This window comes from Choloepus didactylus, chromosome 7, assembly GCF_015220235.1.
Source record: "Choloepus didactylus isolate mChoDid1 chromosome 7, mChoDid1.pri, whole genome shotgun sequence".
NCBI lineage: Eukaryota > Metazoa > Chordata > Mammalia > Pilosa > Megalonychidae > Choloepus > Choloepus didactylus.
Window position 1 is genome coordinate 77,824,802 of NC_051313.1, and position 25,047 is coordinate 77,849,848.

At 38.1% G+C, this 25,047-nt stretch overlaps 1 protein-coding gene and 1 pseudogene across 4 annotated transcripts in view; one reads left to right on the plus strand and one right to left on the minus strand.

Annotated features, from left to right (window-relative positions):
- Positions 1–25,047, plus strand: part of FILIP1 (filamin A interacting protein 1) — a 370,688-nt gene that overhangs the window by 44,698 nt on the left and 300,943 nt on the right. For all 4 annotated transcript variants that reach the window (XM_037843873.1, XM_037843876.1, XM_037843877.1 and 1 more), the window contains exon 2: positions 6,426–6,530. The gene's annotated coding sequence lies outside the window, so the exon portion shown is untranslated. The remainder of the gene's footprint in view (positions 1–6,425; positions 6,531–25,047) is intronic.
- On the minus strand, positions 9,835–13,990 carry LOC119539954 (annotated as a pseudogene).

The following is a 25,047-nucleotide window of genomic DNA, read 5'->3' on the forward strand; positions in this document are numbered from 1 at the left end:
GGGCACGGCGCCTCGTGGGAGAGCAGCCTCGATGTGGCCGTCAGGCACGGCTCCTTGTGGGCTGTCTCACCCTACCCCGTCCGGGTAAGACCTTTTATACACAATTAACAACCAATAAGCTTCTAGGCTAGTATCGCGTATACAGGATTTCGATTGGTAGGAGCGGGTGGCGGATACATGCGTCACTATGCGGAAACAGGATGCAGGCGCCATCTTGGCTCACTCGATGGGCGGGGGTAACTCTAGAGCAGGCTGCAGCGCATACGCTAGGCCCGATTCGGGAGGCGGCTTTCCACACACTGGGACTTCCAGTATAAGAGTCTACTACTAATATTCTCTTGGTTTTGATGTAGAAGTAGTGGTGTTTAAATTACAACTTATTTGATTTTTTAAAATCTACCTTTAATTGTCTACTTTTATTTCTTCCTTTGAGAATTACTAGTTGCTATCATTGCTTATTTGTGGTTTTCTGACTGAATTGTGTGAACTTTTCATAAAGTAAAGTAACAGCCCTTTTTTTGCATGTCATCTTTGCTGTTAAAATTTTCTCAGTTTATTATTAGTTTTATATTTTGGTTAATTTTTCAAGGTGCATATATGTAACGTTTTTATATTCTTGATATTATGTTGCTTATGTGCTTAGTTTCATCAGATGTTTGACAAATATTCACTTTTGTTTTTTATTTGATTTTGATTTTTTAAAATAATTTTATTTTGAAATAAATTCAAATTTACAGGAACAGTTGCAAAAACAATGCAAACCCCATACACAGAACTCCAGCATACCCCGACCCCCCTCCCCCGATACCCCCGTCCACCAACTTTAACATCCTGTCACACCACCATTTCTTTCTTTCCCTCCCTCTCTCCCTATCTATCATCCATCATCTATTGCTCTGTCTTCTGAACATATGAGAGTAGACTGCACACATCCTTGAACAAACAATATAATTCACATATACATTTCCCATGAACAAGAACATTCTTTTATGCATTCCCATTAAGTGCAGCTAAGAAGTTCAAGAAATTCAACCTTGATACAAAGCTTACATTCTATATTTCCTTTTTTTAATTTTTCTTATGTCCCAACTGTGTCCTTTTGAGCCTCCTCTCATCCATCCTCAGATCCCATCCAGGATCATCCTTGGCATTTAATTGTCATTGTCTATTTAGACTGTCTTTTTTTTTTTTTTTCACTTTTGGAAACATATATACAGCCTAAATATTCCCATTCCAACCCCTCCCTAGCATTCACTTAGTGGGATTAATCACATTTAGAATGTTGCAATGCTATCACCTTCCCACCATCCATTACTAGAAATTTCCCTTCACCCCAAACAGAAAGCCTACACTCATTTCTTAACTCCCCATTGCCCCTTCCCCCACTTCTCATAACCCATACTCTACTTTTTATCTCTATGGTCATATTCTCTGATATTTTCTTTGTTTTTACCATGGGGCTTAAATTTAACCTCTTAAGTCTATAACAATCTTGTTTTTCTTTGATAGCAACTTAACTTCAATAGGACCCATAAACTATGTTCCTTTACTCCTCCAGTCCCCCACCTTTATGTAGTTCTTGTAAAAAATTACATACTTTACATTGAGTCCAAAACCACTGATGTATCATTACAGTTTATGTATTTTAGATCCTGTAGGAAGTAAATAGTGGAGTTACAAATCAAAAATACAGTAGTATTGGTATTGATATTTACCATATGATCTTTACTGGAAATCTTTATTTCTTCATGTGGTTTCAGTCAATTGTTTAGTGTCCCTTCCTTTCAGCCTGCTCAATTCCCTTTAGCATTTCTTATAGGAGTGATCTACTGGTGATGAAGTCCCTCAGCTTTTGAATATCTGGGAATGTTTTCCTCTCCCCCTAATTTTTACCCTCCAGGTGTTAGTGAATTTTCTAAGTCTCTGATGGTTATTGACTTCTATTTGTATTCTATTGTGGTCAGAGAATATGCTTTGAATAAATTCAAATTTTTTTTTAATTTATTGAGGCTTGTTTTATGTCCCAGCATATGGTCTATTCTGGAGAAAGATCCATGATCACTAGAGAAGAATGTGTGTCCTGGTGATTTGGGATGTAATGTTCCATATATGTTTGTTAAATTTCTCTGTATCTCTCTCTCCTTTATTTGTTTCTCTGTCAGTAGGGCTCTCTTTAGTATGTCAAGGAGGGCAGGTATTTTATTAGCAAAATCTCTCAGCATTTGTCTGTGAAAAATTTGAAGGAGAGCTTCGCTGGATAAAGTATTCTTGGTTGGAAATTTTTCTTTCTCAGAATTTTAAATATGTCATGCCATTGCCTTCTCGCCTCCATGGTGGCTGCTGAGTAGTCACTACTTAGTCTTATGTTGTTTCCTTTGTATGTGGTGAATTGCTTTTCTCTTGCTGCTTTCAAAAGTTGCTCCATCTCTTCAGTATTTGACAGTCTGATTAGAATATGTCTTGGAGTGGGTTTATTTGGATTTATTCTATTTGGAGTTTGCTGGGCATTTATGCTTTGTGTATTTATATTGTGTATAAGGTTTGGGAAGTTTCCCTCAGCAATTTCTTTGAATACTCTTTCTAGACCTTTACCCTTCTCTTCCCCTTCTGCGACACCAATGAGTCTTAAATTTGGATGTTTTATTTTATCTATTGTATCCCTGAGATCCATTTCGATTTTTTCGATTTTTCCCCCATCCTTTCTTTTGCTCTTTCATTTACTGTTCTGTGGTCCTCGAGGAGGCTGAGTTGTTGTTCAGCTTCCTCTAATCTTGTATTTTGAGTATCCAATGTCTTTTTAATTTGGCCAACAGTTTCTTTTATTTCCATAAGATCTTCTATTTTTTTAATTTACTCTTGCAATTTCTTCTTTTTGCTCTTCTGGGGTCTTCTTTATGTCCTTTATATTCTGTGCCATGCTCTTCTTCATGTCCTTTATATCCTGTGCCATGCTCTCATTGTTTGACTTTAGTTCTTTGATTAATTGCACCAAGTACTGTGTCTCTTCTGATCTTTTGATTTGGGTGTTTGGGTTTGGGTTCTCCATATCATCTGGTTTTATCATATGCTTTAAGATTTTCTGTTGTTTTTGGCCTCTTGGCATTTGCTTTACTTGATAGGGTTCTTTCAGGGTCTATAAAATACCAATCTCTAATTTGTCGTATCTACAGTTTGATGGCGTACACTTTCTCTAACTAACCAGCAGATGGCATCCGCAAGTCACCTATTCCCTTCAAGTCAGTTCTCCCTAGCTTTGTCTTTATGGTGTGTGGGTTCTCATTCTTGTCAGGTTCAATTGGTGCACCAAGTTTGGGTGTGTTGTTAGTGCTGTCCACCCTGAATGTGGGGCATGGGTCCGATCAGTTAGGGAGGCAGGACAGCTTTAATAATCAAACCTCCTAGGTGTTCCCAGAGATTTACGGCTGTTGCAAGAGTCCAAGGCTTCACCTCAGTCCTGCCACAGATCGTCTCTGCTACTGACCCACAAGTCCCTGGCACTGGTGTAGGGTCCCTGGGATTTCTGAACGCGTCCCCCTTCTCAGCTGTGTTCTTCCAGGACCCCTGCCAAGGGAAGGCTGCGCCACGTCACAAGTGTGCGCCAGCCCTCCAGGGAAGCCCTGGGCTGCCGGGCCATGCAGGGGCTTTCCCAGCCTGCTGTAAAGATGGTTGAATGGGGCATGTTAATTTCTCCCTCTTTGCACAGCTACACCTTGCCAGCTCTGGGACAATTAGCTGTGGGTGCCCTAAAGGCCACCATCCACAGCGGATATTGTGGCATGTGTGCAGTGCTGTGGGAATCACTCCCCATCACACTGGGTTTCTTGGCATGGCTTTGGGCTGTGGGTCCAGCCCCTGATGGGAGTGTCCCCAGCCCGTCGGGGAGATGGTTGCAAGGGGCATGGTTGCTTTCTCCTTTTGGGTCCTCTCTGTCCCCTGGCCCCGAGACAGTCAGCAGCGGGTGTGGGTAAGGCTGTCCTCCACGCCAGACACCGAGATGTTGGGAGAGCCCGCTCCTGCAGTGCTTCACTGCATGGTTCTCACCGTTGTATCTGCAGTGGGTCCCAGGTTTTTGTTTTTTTTTTTTGAAAAGAACTAGTCCGTCTCCAAATGCTAACCCACGGTTTTGTCAGAATGCAGTGTGGATGCTGGACTTTCAACTGGCTCACTCACTCGTTTCAGAATGCAGACTCTCAGTTTCACCAAATGCACAGTCCCTGTGGATTTAGCAGAACTTGTCTAGCTGGTGCATCGTTGGAACTGGTGTTCTGGGTCACTTTCTGGCTTTTATCTAGTATTTTTCACAGAGGTGTTTTTCTGCCCTGTCTTACCTAGCCGCCATCTTGGGTTCCTCTGCTGTAGGCTTTTGCCAGGTGCCTTGTGTCTTCCTGCCCCTCTCACTTGTTCTTTTGGCCCTGGCCACCGGCGGCTCCCCCTTGCACATGCCTGGCACCCCTCTCCCCTGCCCCAGGCCTGAGCCCCCACCGCCCTGGCCTGGGATGTCTGTGGCACAGGCAGAGGGCTGGCTGCATCCTGGCCCAGCCTGATTTTGATTTTTAAGATTCTAATGTTCAATTCAAGCTATCTGGATTTTATATGGAAATATAGGCTGAGGTGAACATCTAAATGGACTTTTTCCTCAAAATTCATAAATTGTCATTGTTTGTTGAATATTTTCATCCTTTTTCACTGAATTGTGATTCCTCTTTTATATTAAATTCTATAACAAAGCCTGTTTGTGCTTTCTGTTTTATTTATTAGTAGACTTTTATTCCAATGTTACTACTATATTTAAAAAATTATTGTTATAATATGTTTTAATTACTGCTAGGGCTATTTACCCCTCATTGTTTTCTATTCTCACCTAGCCATACCATATGATTTTCAGTATCGTATTTTTAAATTTCTAAAGGAAACACACCATTGAAAACAATTAGAATTGTTAAATCCGTGAAGAGAAAAGAGAACATGAAGTTTCACACTGCAAAAATGTTTTTTAAGAAATTGCATTTTTTGAGTGCTTTTTAAAAGAAATCACTACGTTTCTAAAATGTTTTTCTTTTTCATTCCCCAAATGGCACAAGCTGTGTGATTTTACTGCCAGTCAGAAATTTGTTTTTAACTTCCACTGGAGGTTTTTTAAAGCAATGTGGATGTAGACCCTGCACTCAGTCTGCAGGGTTTTTTTTGCTATTTGTCACAGCATGACATATTTACTGAAATATATTTTATTACATTTTACATATATATATATATATAAGTATTAAATATTTATTATATACACTGAAGCATATTTTACTGGATTGATTCCATATTCTCTGGACAATTTTAGTGTAAATAAATAAATTTTTTATGATTTTATTTTCTTTTAAAATTAAATCTCTACTTAAGGTATTCTCTTACTTTTAGTCTTTAATTTTGGTTCATGATTTTTAAGAGAAACAACATCAAAAAGATCTTTCACCATTTCCTATGTAATGGAAATCTCTTTGGCACTGTCAAAAGAACCAGTGGGCTCATTGCCCACTGAGGAAGGAATAGTCTGAAGATAGCTCTATTGAAGAAAATCTTAAAACCTCGCTTTCATACCAATAACTCAAATTCCAACTCAATACTCCAAGGTTCTTTTTTATCTTCCCCCTTTCCATATGTTAAATTGTACGTTTTCCAATAGTGAAAAATCTAGCACTCATTATTTCCAAAATATTTACAAAGATTCTGTCAATAAGTGAAATTCTGCACTTGTAACCTAACCTATGTAAAATTTTGTGACTTATACAACTTTATTCTATTATTTGAGAACAGCATTTAGGAAAGGAACACACTTTAGCTCTTCTTGGCTAATGGTTTCTGTTTGAGTTCTAATTAACTGAGGCTTGACTGTTAAGGTAGAGAAGGCGAACAGTGGGCTGGGGTAGGACAGCAGAAAAATTTCTCTAATTCTGCTTTGTCATGAATTGGCCTATGCTCAGGAGTTTGTACTACCTGAAACATATCCTTTTATTTATTCCTTTCTTCCTTCCTTTTTTCTTTCTTTCACAGAAGTATATGTGTTTCTATTTTTCAAAATAAATTGAAGATTCTGTTACATTCAAGGAGATAACCAAAATGTGTGACTTTTCCAAAATATTAGAGTCAATAAAACTTGACCTATTACGAAAGAGCTTAGAAAAATTTAAGCTTTTCTTCCAGTGAATTACTTATTGAGAATGAGTTTAAAAGTAAAGCGTGATGTGAGTCTTAGTAACATAATGAATAATTCCTCTTCTTGGTTAATTAAATTCCTAATGTCTAAATTTTGGTATAAACAAGTAATATGATAGGACCCATTTTTGCTTGTTTTGTAATGGTATTTTGAAAATTATCAATTTTAAAGGTAGCAAGTGCTTATTATATACTAACATTACATTTAATATGCTCTGTTGAAGGTTAACATCAGAACACTTGAAGGAAGAAATGATGCTGGCTGACACCTTTGAGCATAAAGGAGCTATCCTGCAGAATGAGTTCAGAATGTAAACAACCAGGACTTGGTAAGAGTGTTAGTACTCATTTTTACCTTAGTTTGATTTTAATTTTTTTAAAAGAAGTTGTAGGTTTACAGAAAAATCATGCAGAAAATACAGAGTTTCCATATACTCCCCTATTAACAACAATTTGCATTAGTTTGGTATCTTATTATAATTGATGAAAGAATATTATTATAATTCTACTATTAACCATAGTCCATAGTTTACATCAGGGTTCACAGTTTGTGCTGTACAGTCCTATGTTGTTTTTTCCTAAATTTCTTCTAATAAACTAAATACAACTTAAAAATTTCCCTTTTAACCACATACAATAATTCAGTAGCATTAATTATATGCACACTGTTGTGTTACCATACCCACAATCCATTACTAAAACCTTTGTATCACCCCAGTAGAAATTCTGCACCAATTAAGCACTAAATCCCCATTCTATACCCTCACTCCAGCCCCTGGTAACCTGTATTCAAGTATTAAGACTTTGCTTAATCTGATTATTTTGTATTAGTGAGATCATACAATAATTGTCCTTTTGTATCTGGCTTATTTCACTCACGTGATGTCTTCAAGGTTCATCCATGTTGTTGCATGAATCAAAACTTTATCCCTTTGTATGACTGAATAATATTCCATTGTATATATAAATATATACAGACATATATATACACCATATTTTGTTTATCCATTCATCTGTTGATGAAACATGAATTGCTTTCATCTTTTGGCAATTGTGAATAATGCTGCTATGAACATCATGGTGCAAATATTTGTTCAAGTTCCTGTTGAAATTTTGGTTAGGATTACATTGAATTTGAGAATTGCTTTGGGCTGAGTTAACATCTTAACAATATTTAGCCTTCCAGTCCATGAACACAGAAGGGCCTTCCATTTATTTAGTTCTACTTTCATTTCTTTCAGCAATGTTTTGTAGTTTTCCATGTATAAGTCCTTTACATCATTGATTAATTTTCTTCCTATATATTTGATCTTTTAGTGGCTATTGTAAATGGATTTTTTAATATCCTCTGTTCATTACTAGTGTAGAAACACCACTGATTTTGGGGTGTTGATCTTGTACCCTGCCACTTTGCTGAATTCATTTGTTAGCTTTAGTGGATTTTTTTGCAGATTTTTCAGGATTTTACACATATAAGATCATGTCATCTGCAAAAAGGAAAATTTTACTCCTTTGTTTCCAACTCAGATGCCTTTTATTTCTTTTTCTTTCCTAATTACTCTGGCTAGAATGTCCAGTAAAGTGTTGAATAACAGTGGTGACAGCAGACATCCTTCTCTTATTCCTGATCTTAAAAGGAAAGTTTTAAATCTTTCAGCATTGATTATGATGTCAGCTGTGGGTTTTCCATGCATTCCTTTTATCATGTTGAGAGTCTTCTATTCCTATTTTTCTAAGTGTTTTTATCAAGTTAGGTGCTAGATTTTGACAAATGTCTTTTCTGAATTGATTGAGATGACTATATGTTTTTTCCTCCCTTCATTCTATTAATATGTTGTGTTACATTGATTGATTTTCTTATGTTGAATAAACCTTGCATATCTGGGATAAATCCCACTTGATCATGGTTCATAATTCTTTTAATGTGCTGTTGCACATAAGATACGTTGTACTTAATCTTATTGGAGCATAGTTATACATAGCAAGTTGCTTGTCCTTGTCCTTGTCCTTGCCATTTGACAGTTTGACTAGTATGTTCCTGGGTATGGTTCTCTTCAACTTTATCCTGTTTGGGGTTCTTTGGTACTCTGAAATATGCATATTCATGCAAATTCATATAAATTTGGGAAGTTTTCTGCCTTTATATATTTGAATATTTCTTTTGTTCCTTTCTCTCTTTCTTCTCCTTCTGGGACTTTGTTAATGCATATATGGCATGCTTGATGGTGTCCCACAAGGCTCTGTTGGCTTTTTTACATTCTTTTTTCTTTCTGCTCCTTAGCTGGGGTTGCTTCAGTTGTGTTCTGTTTGAGTTCACTGATTCTTTCTTCTGCCACCTCAAATCTGCTGTTGCTACCCTCTACAGAATTTTTCACTTTGATTATTTTTGTTTTCAATGCCAGTATTTCTGCTTGGTTCCTTTTTAAAATATTTATGTCTTTATTGAGATTCTCATATTGTTCATTCATTATTTTCCTTATATCCTTTAGTTCTTTGTCTATTTTCCTTTATTTGCTTGGGCATATCGAGATTCATTTTTTAAAAATCTTTGTTTGGCATGTCCAATGTCTAGTCTTCTTCATTGTTGGTTTCTGGAGTTTCACCTTGTTCTTTTTCCTTTGTTTGTCTTATAATATTTTTTTGTACACTGTATATTTTATTATTTTAAAGTGTTATCTCTGGTATTAAATCTCCAAGATGTCTGTTCCTTAAGTTTGTATACAGCTAGTAATGTTACACAGATTTCCTTGTGTGGCAGGAGATAATAAAAACAAACCAACACAAAAAACGCCTTTCACAGTCTTTGCAAATTGATTTTGTCTTGACTGGTGCACTCCTTCAGAGTTTAACCCTCCTATCAGGAAAATCAGCCCAAGGTGAATATAAAATGCAGGATCCTTTCTGTCTTTTCTGCACTTACTTATTGTCGTAGGAATTCCCCTGAATTTCAATGCTCCCTCTACTTCCTATAAAATAGACTTTCTCCCCCTCTTAACTGCTCTGTTGTATAACTTAAAGCAGGCAATCCTTTGCCCCATGTTGCTTTTTTTTTTTTTTTAATATTTAGGTCAATGACTTGATTTATTTTTTGAAAGACAATACCATATACACTTAACAGGCCAGTGTGAAATAGTGTAGTTTTAACATTACAATCAGAAAGAAAATTTTTTTTCCAGTAAAAAGTGTTATAAGTTATATGAAGAAATAATATTTAAAAACATTCAGAAGTAGCCCTTGTTGTTAAAAACATTTAAGGATGGCCAGTAGGGGTGAGTGATATGCTAGACTCCAAGGAGTTTTATCAGCTTCAAAATTAAAAACAATTTTATTAAGATTAAAGGAATGATTAATAACACAATAAAGAATAATCAGTAGTGAATTTTATAATGGAATGATTCACATGACTTTCCAACTGAAAGCAATAGAGCTTATTTATTGTCCTAAAAAATAATGATTTTGCCTTTCACTGTAAAATTCAGATCTGTTATTTATAATGTTGCCTGGATTATCTGAACTAGTGGGCTTCCTGTGAAGTTTAGGTTCTGGTAAACCCAGGTGAACTGTTCATATTGAGCAATCAATCATTGGCAATGAGGTGGGGTAGAGGCACACCTCTGGATGCCAGTTGATAGGTTAGTCTTTGATGGCCATGGTCCAGAGGAGTGGCTGATCAGTTTCCACAGTCACTATCCCAGATTCATCATAGGTATTAAAAGTACTGACCAGTATTCCCAAACCAAGCACATGATTGGTGAGGTTCCACTTTAGGCCTGTTATGGTAACTTGATTGCAAGGATGTCCAACATGTATAAGGGCATACCAATCACTTTCCATTCCAGTGTTTACATGCAACTTTTACTTTCCTGGTTGGAGAAGGTGGATGAGAGATTTATCTTGAATTATTATAATTGGCAAAGGAGTGATATCAGTTGTCTGAAACAGGTGCTCACAGATGCCATAATCTGGTCAAAGCATCCACCAAGTGCTCCCAGTGTCACAATCATATTAACTTGTAGGGCTTTTTCTTCTGTCTTCTTTTGGAACACTTGGTAAAGTCAGTGTGGTCTTGATCAGGAGTTGAAATCATCTCACAACATTTAATACTGTAGTACTCTTTGACTTCAAGTCTAATAGAATCAAAATCTCCATTGATGAATTCAGGCAAAAAGCTTTCCCGCTCTCCATCAGTGATATCATATAAGTGGCTGGCACCTCCATCAACAGAGGCTTTTTTTTTTTTTCCAGAATTTTCTTTCTTTTTTTTTTAATTTTATTTTGAAATAAATTCAAAGTTACAGGAACAGTTGCAAAAACAATGCAATCCCCATACACAGAACTCCAGCATTCCCTGACCTCCCTCCCCTGATAACCCAATCCACTAACTTTAACATGTTGTCACACTGCTATTTCTTTCCCTCCCTCCCTCCCTCCCTCCCTCTCTCCCTATCTATCATCCATCATCTATTGCTCTGTCTTCTGAACATATGAGAGTTAGCTGCACACATCCTTGAACAAACACTATTATTCACATATACAATTCCCATGAACAAGAACATTCTTTTATGCAATCCCATTAAGTGCAGCTAAGAAGTACAAGAGATTCAACAATGATACAAAGCTTACATTCTACATTTCCTTTTCCTTATGTCTCAGCTGTGTCCCTTTGAGCCTCCTGTCCTCCATTCTCAGATCCCATCCAGGGTCATCCTTGGCATTCAATTGTCATCTATTTAGACTGTCTTTTTTTTTCCCCCCTCAATTGTGGAAACATATATACAGTCTAAATCTTCCCATTCCAACCTGCTCCCTAGTTTTCCATTAGTGGGATTAATCACATTTAGAATGTTGTAATGCTATCACCTTCCCACCATCCATTACTAGAAATTTCCCTTCACCTCAAACAGCAACCCTACACTCATTTCTTAACTCCCCATTGCCCCTTCCCCCACTTCTCTTAACCCGTACTCTACTTTTCATCTCTATGGTCATATTCTCTGATAATTTCTTTGTGTTTACTGTGGGGCTTAAAATTAAACTTTTAAATCCGTAACAATCTTGTTTTTCTTTGATACCAACTGAATTTCAATAGGACACATAAACTATGTACCTATACTCCTCCATTTCCCCACCTTTATATAGTTCTTGTCAAAAATTACATATTTTACATTGAGTTCAAAATGACTGATTTGTCATTAGAGTTTATGTATTTTATATCATGTAGGAAGTAAATAGTGGAGTTACAATTCAAAAATTATTGACTTCTATTTGTATTCCATTGTGGTCAGAGATTGTGCTTTGAATACGTTCAATTGTGTTTTTTTTGTTGTTTTGTTTTGTTTTTTAATTTATTGAGGCTTGTTTTATGTCCCAGCATATGGTACATTCTGGAGAAATATCTGTGATCACTAGAGAAAAATGAGTGTCCTCGTGATTTGGGATGTAAGGTTCTATATATGTCTGTTAAAATTCTCTATATCTCTTTCTCCTTTCTTTGTTTCTCTGTTGGTAGGGCTCCCTTTAGTATCTGAAGTAAGGCAGGTCTTTTATTGGCAAACTCTCTCAGCATTTGTTTGTCTGTGAAAAATTTAAGCTCTCCCTCAAATTTGAAGGAGAGTTTTGCTGGAGAAAGTATTCTTGGTTGGAAATTTTTCTCTCTCAGTTTTTTAAATATGTCATGCCACTGCCTTCTCACCTCCATGGTGGCCACTGAGCAGTCACAACTTAGTGTCTTATGTTGTTTCCTTTGTATGTGGTAAATTGCTTTTCTCTTGCTGCTTTCAGAAATTGATCCTTCTCTTCAGTATTTGAGAGTCTGATCAGAATATGTCTTGGAGTGGGTTTATTTGGATTTATTCTATTTGGAGTTCGCTGGGCGTTTATGCTTTGTGTATTTATATTGTGTATAAGGTTGGGGAAGTTTTCCCCAACAATTTCTTTGAATACTCTTTCTAGACCTTTACCCTTCTTTTCCCCTTCTGGGGCACCAATGAGTCTTACTTTTGGACATTTTATTTTATCTGTTGTATCCCTGAGATCCTTTCCAATTTTTTTCCTCCATTCTTTCTTTTGTTCTTTCATTTTCTGTTCTGCGGACCTCTAGGACACTGAGTCGTTGTTCAGCTTCCTCTAATCTTGTATTATGAGTATCCAGAGTCTTTTTAATTTGGCCAAAAATTTCTTTTATTTCCATAAGCTCTTATTTAATCTTGAAATTTCTTCTTTATGCTCTTCTAGGGTCTTCTTTATGTCCCTTTTATCCTGTTCCATGGTCTTCTTCATGTCTTTTATATACTGTGCCATGTTTCATTCCTCAATTGTAGTTATTTGATTAATTGTGCCAAGTACTGTGTCTCTTCTGATATTTTGATTTGGGTGTTTGGGATCGGGTTCTCCACATCGTCTGGTTTTATCATATGCATTAAGATTTTCTGTTGTGTTTGGCCTCTTGGCATTTGTTTTCTTGATAGGGTTCTTTCAAGGTGTAAAAAAAAAAATACCAATCTAATTTTTCAGAAATACAAGATGGTGGTGTACACTTTCTCCAACTAACCAGCAGATGGCATCTGTGAGTCACCTATACCCGTCAAGTCAGTTGTCCCCAACTCTGTCTCTGTGGTGTGTGGGAAAATGATTTTTGTGGGGTTCAGTTGGTGAACTCAGTTTGGGTTTGTTGTTGGAGCTGTCCACCCTGAATGTGGGGTGTGTGTCTGGGTGGTCAGGGAGTCAGGGCAGCTTTAGTATTCAAACCTCCCAGGTGTTCCCGGAGATTCAAGGCTGTTGCAGGAGTCTAAGCCTTCATTTCAGTTTTGCTCCAGATTTTCTCTGTCTCTGACCCACAAACCACCGGCATTGACGTAGAGTCCCTGGGTTTTCCAAGCGGGCCCCCCTTCTCAGCTGTGATCTTCCAGGATCTCTGCTGAGGGAAGGCTGTGCTACATCACTAGTGTGTGTCATCCCTCAAGGGAAGCCACGGGCTGCCGGGCCATGCAGGGGCGCTCTCTGCCTGATTCAAAGATTAGCCTATAATTCTTGACTGGTGTAAGTTCTGAATGAAAGGCAGGTAGTAGAGCTGGGTCCCACCCCTTCCCTCTTAGAGAAGATAGACACCTTCAGGGGAGGTCATTAGCATTTCAGTGGTCTCTCTCTGCCTGTGCCATACCCTTGTCTGGGTCACAGAACTGGGAACCGAAAATGGCTGAGGCTTTCTCCACTGAGTTGAAAAAGGAACAGAGTTAGTCTGAGGCGACCCCCCAGCTCTTCAAGGTCAGTCATCACCCAAAGCCTCTGTCTACTTGTTGGGGATTCGTACCTCGTAGTGAGCAGTTCACACTCGCTAATTAAAACCCCAGTTGGAGCTCAGCTGAGCTATATTCGCTTGCTGGGAGACAGCTTCTCTCTGGCACCACAAGGCTTTGTAGCTTGGGCTGTTGGGGAGGGGTCCCCCAATTTGGATCCACAGTTTTTACTTAGAGATTTTATGCTGTGATCTTGGGCATTCCTCCCAATTCAGGTTAGTGTATGATGAGTGGACAGTCACATTTTTCCCCCCACAGTTATTCTGGATTATTTACTAGTTGTTTCTGGTTTTTTTCAGTTGTTCCAGGGGGACTACTTAGCTTCCACTCCTCTGTATGCCACCATCTTATATCCTCCCCCAGCACAGGCTTTTAAAAGAGCTTTGCTCCAAAGATGACAAAAACAGTTGTCCAAAAGCTGGTTCAGAATCAAAAGGCAATACTTAAAATTCCCAGTGGGAAGCAGGTTCCAATGGGGTAAAGACATGCTCCATATTGGAATACTGGCCTCTTACAACGGCAGGTAGAGCCACTAGTGAAAGGAGTGCAGACTGCAAGAGCAAGGGTGATTGACAGCTGAAGAGCCTCTCCCCATGTTGCTTTGACTTAATTGTTTCTGACATTGCTTTAGCTGTAAGCAAGCTGCTTCTGCTTCCAGAGTAAGCTGTGGGAGGGTGAACCTGAGACAAGTTTCCTGACTCAATCTTTCAGGCTGCCACCCAGTAGACTGGCATGGATATACAGGCACTGCATTATACACCTAGGGTTTACTCTGCTCCCTCTGGAATGCAGCCAGGGACCCTCAATGGGCGCACAGGCTGGCTTCACTGGGGAGAAGATGAGGGAAGGAATAGCAAGAGCACCATGAGCTTGTCCTACTGATTTTAATACTGTGTTTTCTTGATTTGGCCCTCATATAGTTACTGCAGCCCTTTAACTGTTTTCTGGAGTTTTAAGGAAGATGATTCTGCCAGTTTTTGCCAGTTGTTCAAATATTCTGTGGGGGAATGGCACCCTGGAGCAACTTATGCTACCATCTTGGTTGACCAGAAGAAACCTGCTTAGTGTTTTTCACATATTTTTCTCAGATATATCCCCAGATATTTGCTAGAAGTAAAAATATCATCACAATATATTCAGATACCACAAGATTCATTAACTCAGGTTCTCTGTTCTTTGAAACAATCCTCCTGGAGACAACCTTCTTCATGTTCCAGTTTCCAATTAGTTGTGGAAAATCTTGGCTTGAACTGTCAACCTAGGTTTTTCATTTCACCACATTTTTATGGATTCTCTTTCTCTTTTTCTTTTCTTCTTGGATCCCACATATTCCTCTTTCTTAGTTTACTTTCTTGGTTTTCATACTCCAGGAGCTTCCAGGGAGAATATGGTCATCAGCCCCCAATATTGCCCCCAGTGATCTCTGCCTTCTAGTATTCATACAACCATGTTTTATTAGGGTTAGTCTGTATGATCAATAGAAAACAGAAAAAGTGATGGTATCTCTTCTTAGGTTATTAAGGATTATGTCTTCTATCTTGGGATACTGGCCTCTATAACTCTTGGATTACTTGCTTTATAGGAAGCAAGTTGCTTTGTTTTGAGCAGTCCTATGGAGAAGCCCAGGTACTAAGAAACTGAGGTATCTTGCCAGCAGCCAGTGAGGAACTGAGGGTTACCAACAACCACGTGAGAATGCTTGGAAGCAGATTCTCTAGCCCCAGTTCAGCCTTGAGTTAATTACAGTATCAGCTAATCAGTTGACTTCAATCACGTGGGAGACTTTGATCCAGAACCACCAAGGTCAGCCACTTGTGGATTGCTGATCTACAAAGATTGAGAAATAGAAAAGATTTGCTGCTAAGTTATTTGTTGGCAGGAATTTGATATGCAGCTAGAAAATTAATACAAAGGTTGATGGGAGGTAAGTTTTTTGATATCATAAATGTCCAAAAGTTTATTTATTTTATCCTCATACTTGTTAAAAAGTTTGGATGGGTATAGGATTCTGAGGTAGAAATGGATTTATCGTGGAACCTTGAAGACATTGCAGTTGCAGTTGAACAGTCTAATGCCATTCTGTTTCTTGATTTTTTAAGATGTCCTCCCTTCCCCTGACCCAGAAACTCTTAGGACCTTCTTTTCCTAGTGTTCTAAAATTTTATGATGATATATCTTAGGATGGTTCTTTTTTCATTTATTATCCTGGGGATTTGATAATCCTTTCCAACTTAAAAAGTTCTAGGAAGTGTTCTTTAATTATTTCTCTGGAAATTTTCTTTCATGTTTTTCTCTGTTCATTCTTTCTGTAACTCCTGTTTGTTGGTTGTTGATCCATATAAACTGATTCTCTAATTTTCCAACCTTTTCTCTCATATTTTCCATCTCTTTATCTCTTTTCATTTATGCTTCATTAGATTTACTCAACTTTATATTGCAACAATTCTATTGAACTTTTAATGTCTGCTATCTCTTCTTCCCCAGTCTTCCAAATAATAGGAACTTTATTAAATGGATCAGAATAGGATAGATTTCCGGGGGGGGGGGGCAGATATTATTCATTGGCTCATGCAAGATATTATGGCTGCCCAGTTCATCTATTCTATGGAAATTGCTCATATTTGGAAATGTCTATCCTCTGGGAGCACATCAATGATCAAACTTCTGCTATGGAATGGAGTATACAGCTTTCAATGCCCTATCTAAATATTTTATTTGGAATGTTGTGTCACAAGTCCAATTGCATAAATCCTGCTGAACCAAAGGTGGTCATCATCTATGAGCTTGTCTGGGCTCCAGATGAAGTTGCTTTTCTAATAGTTAACAAGCAAGAAGGGGATGTGAATTCGGTTAGGTCCAATAATATTTTAGGCAGTTAGAAAAATATCAGCTGCTGTTCCACAATACATTTCCTGTTTTTGGTGTTTTTCATTCCTTCATGTAGATCTGAGTTTCATTTTCCTTCAGCCTTAAGAATTTCTTTTAGCATTTTTTGTAGTATAGGTTTGCTGGAAGCAAGTTATCTCAGGTTTTGTTTTATCTGAAAATGTCATTATTCAGCCATCTTTTTCTGAAGGATATGTTCACTGGATATAGAATTGTAGGTTGCATTCCAGATTTTTTTCCTTTTATCAGCACTTTAAAGATGTCACCTATTTCTTGTTTCTTATGACAAGTCAATGACAGTTCTCTTTTTCTCTTAAGATTTTTGTTTTGTTTTGTTTTGTTTTTGTTTTTCAACAATTTGACTATGCCTTCATGACCTGCTTGAATTTATGGAGCTTATTGGATTTGTGAGTTGATAGTTTTCATTATATTTGGGAAAAACTTGGCTGTAATTTCTTAAAATTTTTCTCTGCTTCAATCTCTCTCTACTCTCTGGGCCTCCAGTTACAGTATGTTAGACCATTTTGTCCCACAAGTCGCTGAAGATCCATAATTATTTTCTGTGCCTCAATTTGGATAATTCTTACTGCCCCTGCTCTATTTTCAAGTTCACTGATGTTTTTCTTCTGCAATGTCTAATCAGCTGTTCACCTATTCAATAACATATTCTTTTCAGACATTGTAGTTTTCAGCTCTGTAATAGGTTATTTTGTAAAGTGTCAAATTCTCTACTAAGATTTCACCAGCTGTTCACTCATTACACCCATCTTTTCCTTTAAATCATTGTTTTTAATTCTTGGTTATGGGTAACATTTTTTTGAACTTTTGATTTCTGCTGTATATATGCCCAGTGTTTCCTTTACAGCCTCTATCTCTTTTGCAATATCTTCTCTAAACTTTTTGATTTGATTTAGCATTAGTTGTTTAAATTCCTGTATCTCAGTTGAAGTGTACGTTTGTTCCTTTGACTGGGCCATAACTTTGTTTTTCTTAGTGTAGGTTGTAATTTTCTGTTGTCTAGGCATGGTTTCCTTGGTTATCCAAATCAGGTTTTCCCAGACCAGAACAGGCTCAGGTCCCAGAGGGAAGAAATATTGAGTATCTGGTTTCCCTGTGGGTGTGTCTTAGAAAATTGCTCCACCCTTTGATGCCTCAGGTCACTGTGCTTTTCTGCCCAGCAGGTGATGCCTGTTAGCCTATAATTCTTGACTGGTGTGAGGAGGTATGGCCATGTTCCCCCAGGCTCTGGGGTCTGGTTCTGAATGGAAAGGGCCCCACCTCTTTCCTCCTAGAGAAGACAGACCCCCCAGGTGGAGGTCATTAGCATTTCAATGGTCTCTCTCTCTCTGCTTGTGCTGTCTCCACCCTTCCCCCAGTCACAGCCCTGGAAACTGAAAATGACTGGGGCTTTCTCCACTGAGCCGAAAAAGAAGCAGATAGTCCCCTTCAGACCCAGTCCAAGGTGACCCTCCAGCTCTCCCAGGTCAGTCGTCACCCAAAGCCTCTGTCTGTTTTTTGGGGATGCGTACCTGTAGTGAGCAGTTCACACTCGCTACTTAAAACTCCAGTTGGAGCTCAGCTGAGCTATATTCGCTTGCTGGGAGAGAGCTTCTCTCTGGCACCACTAGGCTTTGCAGCTCGGGCTATGGGGGAGGGGTCTCGTGACTTGGATCCGCAGGTTTTACTTAAAGATTTTATGCTGTGTTCTCAGGCATTCCTCCCAATTCAGGTTGGTGTATGATGAGTGGATGGTCTCGTTTGTCCCCCCGCAGTTATTCTGGATTATTTGCTAGTTGTTTCTGGTTTTTTGTAGTTGTTCCAGGGGGACTACTTAGCTTCCACTCCTCTCTATGCCGCCATCTTGCCCCGCCTCTATGGGTAACATTTTACTGCTTAATTATATGTCTAGGAATTTTTTATTTATACTGGACATTATGGCTGCTACATTGTTGTGATCCATATTTTGTTTTCTTCCTTTGAAGAGGACTGAGATTTGATTTTGCAGGTAGTTAATTTACTTGATTCTTTTGAGGCCAAATACTAATATAAGGAGAATAAAATTTTAAAATTGGTTGGGTGGCCTAGAGTAACACTTACTCCATGGCTAGAATATCCCTATTTCTGAAGTGTGGACTTTCTGTGGTCTCAGAAATGCCTAGGGTGTTCAGTGAGGTTTCCCTACTCTGGGAGACTGGAACTCCACCATTTCTCAGGCTATGCAAATTCTAGAAACTGCATTCAGCTTATAGCTCTCTAGTAGCTAGTTTGTACAAGGCTTTGCATTGTTTCACCTTGTATTAGTTTTGGCTGAAATCTTAAGGGTCCCTGAAGCACATTTCCAGAGCTCATTCTCTACATCTCTCCCTCTTCTCCAGTACCCTGCCCCACAAATTCCAGCTGCCTCAGCAGGCCTGAATTCTGGTCTCTGCCTCTTCAGCCCAGTGAGACTTCTGTGTTCTGCTTGACTCCCACCTCTCTATGTGGTGATATGGAAAGTGCTTTGAAGGGAAAGTTTAGTCTATCATGGGATTCATTTACCTCAAGTACCTCCCTTCTATCAGGGATCATAGTTCTGTGTTCTTGCTGTCCAACATCTGAAAATAACCACTTCATATATTTCATACAGGGTTATAATTTTTCTTTTAAATGGTGGGAGGGCTAGTTCAGGACTAGTTACTCTCATGGACAGAAAAGGAAGTTCTATTTTTAATTTCTAAGAAAATTTTTTAAAAGTCTTGAATATTTTATTGTCTTCTGCATATTTTCTGTTATCCCAAGGACTTTTTATTTCTTTCTTTTTTTTTTGTTACTGTCTTCATGTTAGAGATTTTTCCTCAGCTATATGGTAATTCTTCGTCATCTTTTCATATTAAACAGTAAGGCAATGAGAGGTTGATTTGAATTTCTGGGTGTGTAGGGAGAACTAGTCAACAAGCAAACTCTACTATAAGGTCATCTAGTAGGGCCTGATGTCAGAACCTTTAGTAATTTCCCTTGGGTAAGGTGAAATACTCAGTGCTTTTGGGAAATAGGAGTCAGAAGTTCCACCATCCAGAAAGTTAATTTCACTTGATTACCTGTTTTCAGTCTTGTGTCCCTGAGTTCAGAATCTCTGTTTTAGTTTCTCCGGGGAGCAAATCTTTAGTTTTTTTGCCAGGGTTGAGGAGGGGTTAGTGGCTTGGGTGTTGGAGGAGGCATCCAGAGGAGTCTATCGCTACAGACTTTTGACCAATCTTCTGTTTTAAGACAAATCTCTATCAATTCTGACTTTCAGAAGTTCTTGATACCTCAATTTTCTGAGCATTTCTGAGATTCTGCAGTCTGTTTCTGGATTTCCCTTTGGTTCCCTTAGGTTTTAGTATTTTCCGGTTTGTTAAGTCAATTACAACTCATCCATCTGCTTTCCAGCCTCCAAAATGTTGTTGCTATGGTCTTTTTTTCACATTTTCTTTCTCCTTGTGGTTTACAATGTCTGTTTGCTGTCATTTTAGTGGGGTTTCAGGAGGGAGAGTTAGTAAACTGTATTTTCAATCTGCTGTGTTTAGTTGGATGTCTGTATTCAAGATTTTAAGTTTACAAAAGCCACACAGTTAAGACTAAATATTTCCATGTCAGGCCTCAACTCAATCCTCAATTTATCTGCATTATGATAGGATCTTTTTTTTTTTTAAACATTACCACAGAGTAGTGATTTTTTTATTGTTTATTCATCAATATAGCATTGATTTCTTAAATCTCAATTAATGATCTAAGAAAAAGGAAAATATTCTTAATACTAAAAGATACAAAGTCAGTAAAATAAAAATGGAATGTTCATATTTGTGAATCTTATCATTATAATAGATTAATATTTTGTTAAAAAAATCCTCTTAAACTGCCCTAACCAATAATTATGTTTTTTCTATTGACAGCATGTTTATATTAGAAATTTAATATGTCAAACTTCCCAATACCGTTTAAATAATGAACATAAGTAACATTTTGAAATTAAGAATCCAGCAAGTGATCAAATAATTGCTATCAATTTTTTTTGATAGTTTTAAGCATTCATTCCTATAGTTGTCTTAGAACATTTATCTCCAGGGAAGTTATTCTTGACATTTTTTGGGGCGGCGGGGAGTAAGATGCCATAGACCACTTTTGGAAATACAGTTAAAGCCTTTGTTCTTCCCAGCAATATTTACATATGCATGTATGCAAAAAATATTATATATGATTTCAGAGGATTCATGGATCTCCTGAATTCTTTCCATAAAATAGAAGGTACTAAGCATTAAATATTTTGCATAAAGAAACACATTCTTTGCTATCACAGAGCAATAACTTTAAGGTCTGCAACATTTTAATAGAGGAAATATGGGCTTCTGAATTCTTTGCTTTATCTGTTATTAATGTTATGATTTCTTTTGCACAGTGTAGGCCACTGGAAAGTCCATAGTTTTGATAATGATAAATATGAATAATTATGATAGAATTAAGACCTTTATACATGTTTGAGCAGTTTAAAAATATTTTTATGCAGCTTATTTTATCACGGGGAAACCATGTATGTTCAGAGCCTTTAAAAATGATACTAATTTCATTAAGCATTAAATTACCTTTGTATGTATGAAAACTGTATAATCAAGAATGCAGAATCACTTAGCAAATTGTAAGCAAAGTATTAAGATTATACTTACTCTTTCAAGTCAATAAAGTCCTCCTTTCCCACACTTGCCACCTGTGCTTTCACAATTGTTTACTAGTAAACAAGTATAGCTTTTAGCACTGGATTAAGCACTGTAGGAGATTTTTTTTTTAAATTAAATTCAGTTTTATTGAAATATATTCACATACCATACAATCATCCATGGTATACTATCAGCTATTCATAGTACGATCATATAGTTATGCATTCATCACCACAATCTATTTCTGAACATTTTCCTTACATCAGAAAGAATCAGAATAAGAATAAAAAATAAAAAAAAGAATACCCAAACCATCCCCCCCATCCCACCCTATTTTTCGTTTAGTTTTTGTCCCCAGTTTTCTACTTATCCATCCATACACTAGATAAAGGGAGTGTGATCCACAAGGTTTTCACAATCACGCTGTCACCCCTTGTAATCTACATTATTATATAATTGTCTTTAGGAGTCTAGACTACTGGGTTGGAGTTTGATAGTTTCAGGTATTTACTTCTAGCTATTCCAATACATTAAAACCTAAGAGGTGTTATCTATATAGTGCATAAGAATGTCCACCAGAGTGACCTCTTGACTCCGTTTGAAATCTCTCAGCCACTGAAACTATTTCGTCTCATTTTGCACCCCCCCTTTTGGTCAAGAAGATATTCTCAATCCCATGATGCTGGATCCAGATTCATCACCAGGAGTCATATCCTGCGTTGCCAGGGAGATTTACACTCCTGGGAGTCAGATCCCACGTAGGGGGGAGGGCAGTGAGTTCACCTGCCGAGGTGGCTCAGTTAGAGAGAGAGAGAGAGAGAGAGAGAGAGAGAGTGCCAAATCTGAGCAACAAAGAGGTACTGAGGGGGAGACTCTTAGGCACAATTATATACAAGTTTAGCCTCTCCTTTGCAGTAACAAGTTTCATAAGGACAAGTCCCACGCTAGAGGGCTTGGCACATCAAACTGCTGGTCCCAGTGTTTCTGACAACATCAACACCAGTCCAGGTGAGGAAGTCCAACACTTCTGCACTTTCCCCCAGCTCCTGGGGGGGGGGGGGGGCGGGGCTGTAAATATATTTTTTATTCTCTGCCCAACTTACTCTGGAATGTGTCACTATTTCACTCTAACCTATACTAACCTACTGTATCTCACATCCTATTCAAAGTTCCATGTAATTCTGGTGTTTGAACAAACTCACTGTAGATTTATACTGTTTAGAAAATATAGATCCTGCACCAAATAGACATCTCTTCCCTTGGTCTCACATGGAAGTTGAATTTTAAAACACAGTCAGTTTTGACCTTTACCCATTGGCCCGGTTTGCCCTAGTCTTAACCAGATCTGCTTCCTTCATAATTGAAGTCTGGGCTCTTTTTCAGCTTTTTTTTAACAGTTGCTGTATGCACTAATACTGACATTCATATCTGCCAAGCTCTAGCTCTGAGTTTCAGGTGTCTCAGAGGTACACATTTTTCCAGAGACCAATCAGGTTATACACTAAGGGATCAGCATCTCAAAGTTTAGAGATAGGCATTACAATTCAGGAATAGAGTCGACTGCTGTAAGAGCTTACAATCTAGGGACCATTACAATAATCATTTCCACATTAGGCTATGTTCTAAGATCCAATTCTGACTTTACACATTGTAGTTAGTCCATATTGGTGAGGCATTATAGTGTTTGCCTTTATTTCTGGTGTACTTCACTCAAATACTGTGTACAGGATCCATTCACATCATTGTGTGCCTCACAGTGACACTCCTTCTCATAGTTGGTCAATATTCCACTGTATGCATACACCACAGTTCACCATTCTGTTCCTCAGTCTATGTACCCTTAGGTCACCTCCACCCATTGCAAATCATGATTACTGTCTCCATGAACACCAGTGTGCAAATTTCCATTCATGTCTCTGCTCTCAGATCTTCAAATGACATACCCCATAATGAGGTTGCAGGACCTTATGGTCCCCAAATACTTAGCTTTTTGTGGAACCACCACACTGACCTTCAGAAAAGCTACACCATTCTACCTGCTCATTGACAGTAGATAGGCACATCCCTCTCACCGTGTTTTCTCCAACACTTTTACTCGTATATATTTTTTCCTACAATTTTATAGAGTTATTTTCACATACCATACATTTATCCACAGTGTACAATCAGTTGTTCTTGGTATCATCATAAAGTTGTGCATTTATCACCACAGTCAGCACTTGAACATATTGATTACTGCAAGAAAATTTTTTTTTTTTTTTTAGCAATAATAAAAAAGATGATGTGCTGGTTTGAATGTATTATGTCCCCCAGAAAAAGCCATATTCTTTGATGCAATCTTGTGGGGCAGACATATTAGTGGGGATTAAGTTGGAATGTTTGGATTAGGTTGTTTGCATGGAAATGTCCCCCACCCAACTGTAGGTGATAACTCTGATGAGATATTTCCATGGAGGGGTGGCCCCACCCATTCACGGTGGGCCTTGATCAGTGGAGCCATATAAATGAGCTGACAAACAGAAAGAACTCAGTGCAGCTGAGAGTGAACTTTTGAAGAGAAGCTACGCCAAGAGGGACACTTTGAAGAAAGCACAGGAGCTGCAGATGAGAGACATTTTGAAGACAGCCATTGGAAGCAGATTCTTGGTCTGGAGAAGCTAAGAGAGGACAAATACCCCAAGTGCAACTAAGAGTAACATTTTTGAGGAACTGTAGCCTAGAGAGGAATGTCCTGGGAGAAAGCCGTTTTGAAGCCAGAACTTTGGAGCAGATGCCAGCCACGTGCCTTCCCAGCTAACAGAGGTTTTCCGGACGCCATTGGCTATCCTCCAGTGAAGGTACCCGATTGCTGTTGTGTTATCTTGGACACTTTATGGCCTTAAGACTGTAACTGTGTAACCAAATAAACCCCTGTTTATAAAGCCAATCCATATCTGGTGTTTTGCCTTCTGGCAGCATTAGCAAACTAGAATAGATGATAAAAAGAAAAATAACATGTCATACAATACAATATAATAGTAAGGACAGAAAATAATACCACTACCAAGAATCCCATATTCCTCCCCTATATCCCCCTCTCATACACACCTAGCATTGGTATACGGCCTTTGTTACATTTAATGGAGGTATATTACAATGTTACTTTTGACTATAGACTCCAGTTTGCTTTGATTATGTTTTTTCCCAAATACCATCCCTTTTTCAACATTCTACATGGTTGACATTCATTTGCTCTCCCACATGCAAAAACATTTTTGTATTTGTATATTTAGTAACAGTCATTGACCACTCCAGTTTTTGCCAAGTTATACAGTCCCAGTCTTTATCATCTACCTTTACCTCTGGTTTTTCAAAGTGAAAAATACAGTCCTTTGGGGACACAAGAGTGATAAAATCTATTTTTGGTTATAATATTTGTGTCTCTGACTTCTCTTTATTTAACATATGTTGTTGCTTCAAATTAGCTGAGTTCCTTTAAAAGGATAGGTTATACTGGGTCATTCATTTGGAGATAGCCTGGGAAACTACATTGGAAACAGTTGTGTTTGAGATCTAGAACAGAGGTCAATGTGATCTACATACAGCTTGGAGTTTACGATTTTAACTACCTTTAGGTCATAACTATTGGCCAACAGACTGCTCACTCTTTTTGAAGGAAATCTTGCATTTCAACATCTGTGCTACTTTGACCATTCCATGCTTGCTTATCCTTTGGAAAATAACCAAACTAATTCCTATAAATCAAAAAACTTTCACTAAAGTGTAGAATGTTAAAGGCATAAAAATCACAAAGGATTACCAGAAACAGACTGGGAGAGAGAGAGCAGTGTGTGATTCCTGCTCAGTGGTCCAATGTTTAGGAAGGGGATCACTCTATTGCACTGACTCAGGAAAGCAAAAATAAATCTGGGCACAAGGAAAATGTTCAAAAAATAGATTGGGGTGATGAATGCACAACTATATGATGGTACTGTGAACAACTGATTGTACACGTT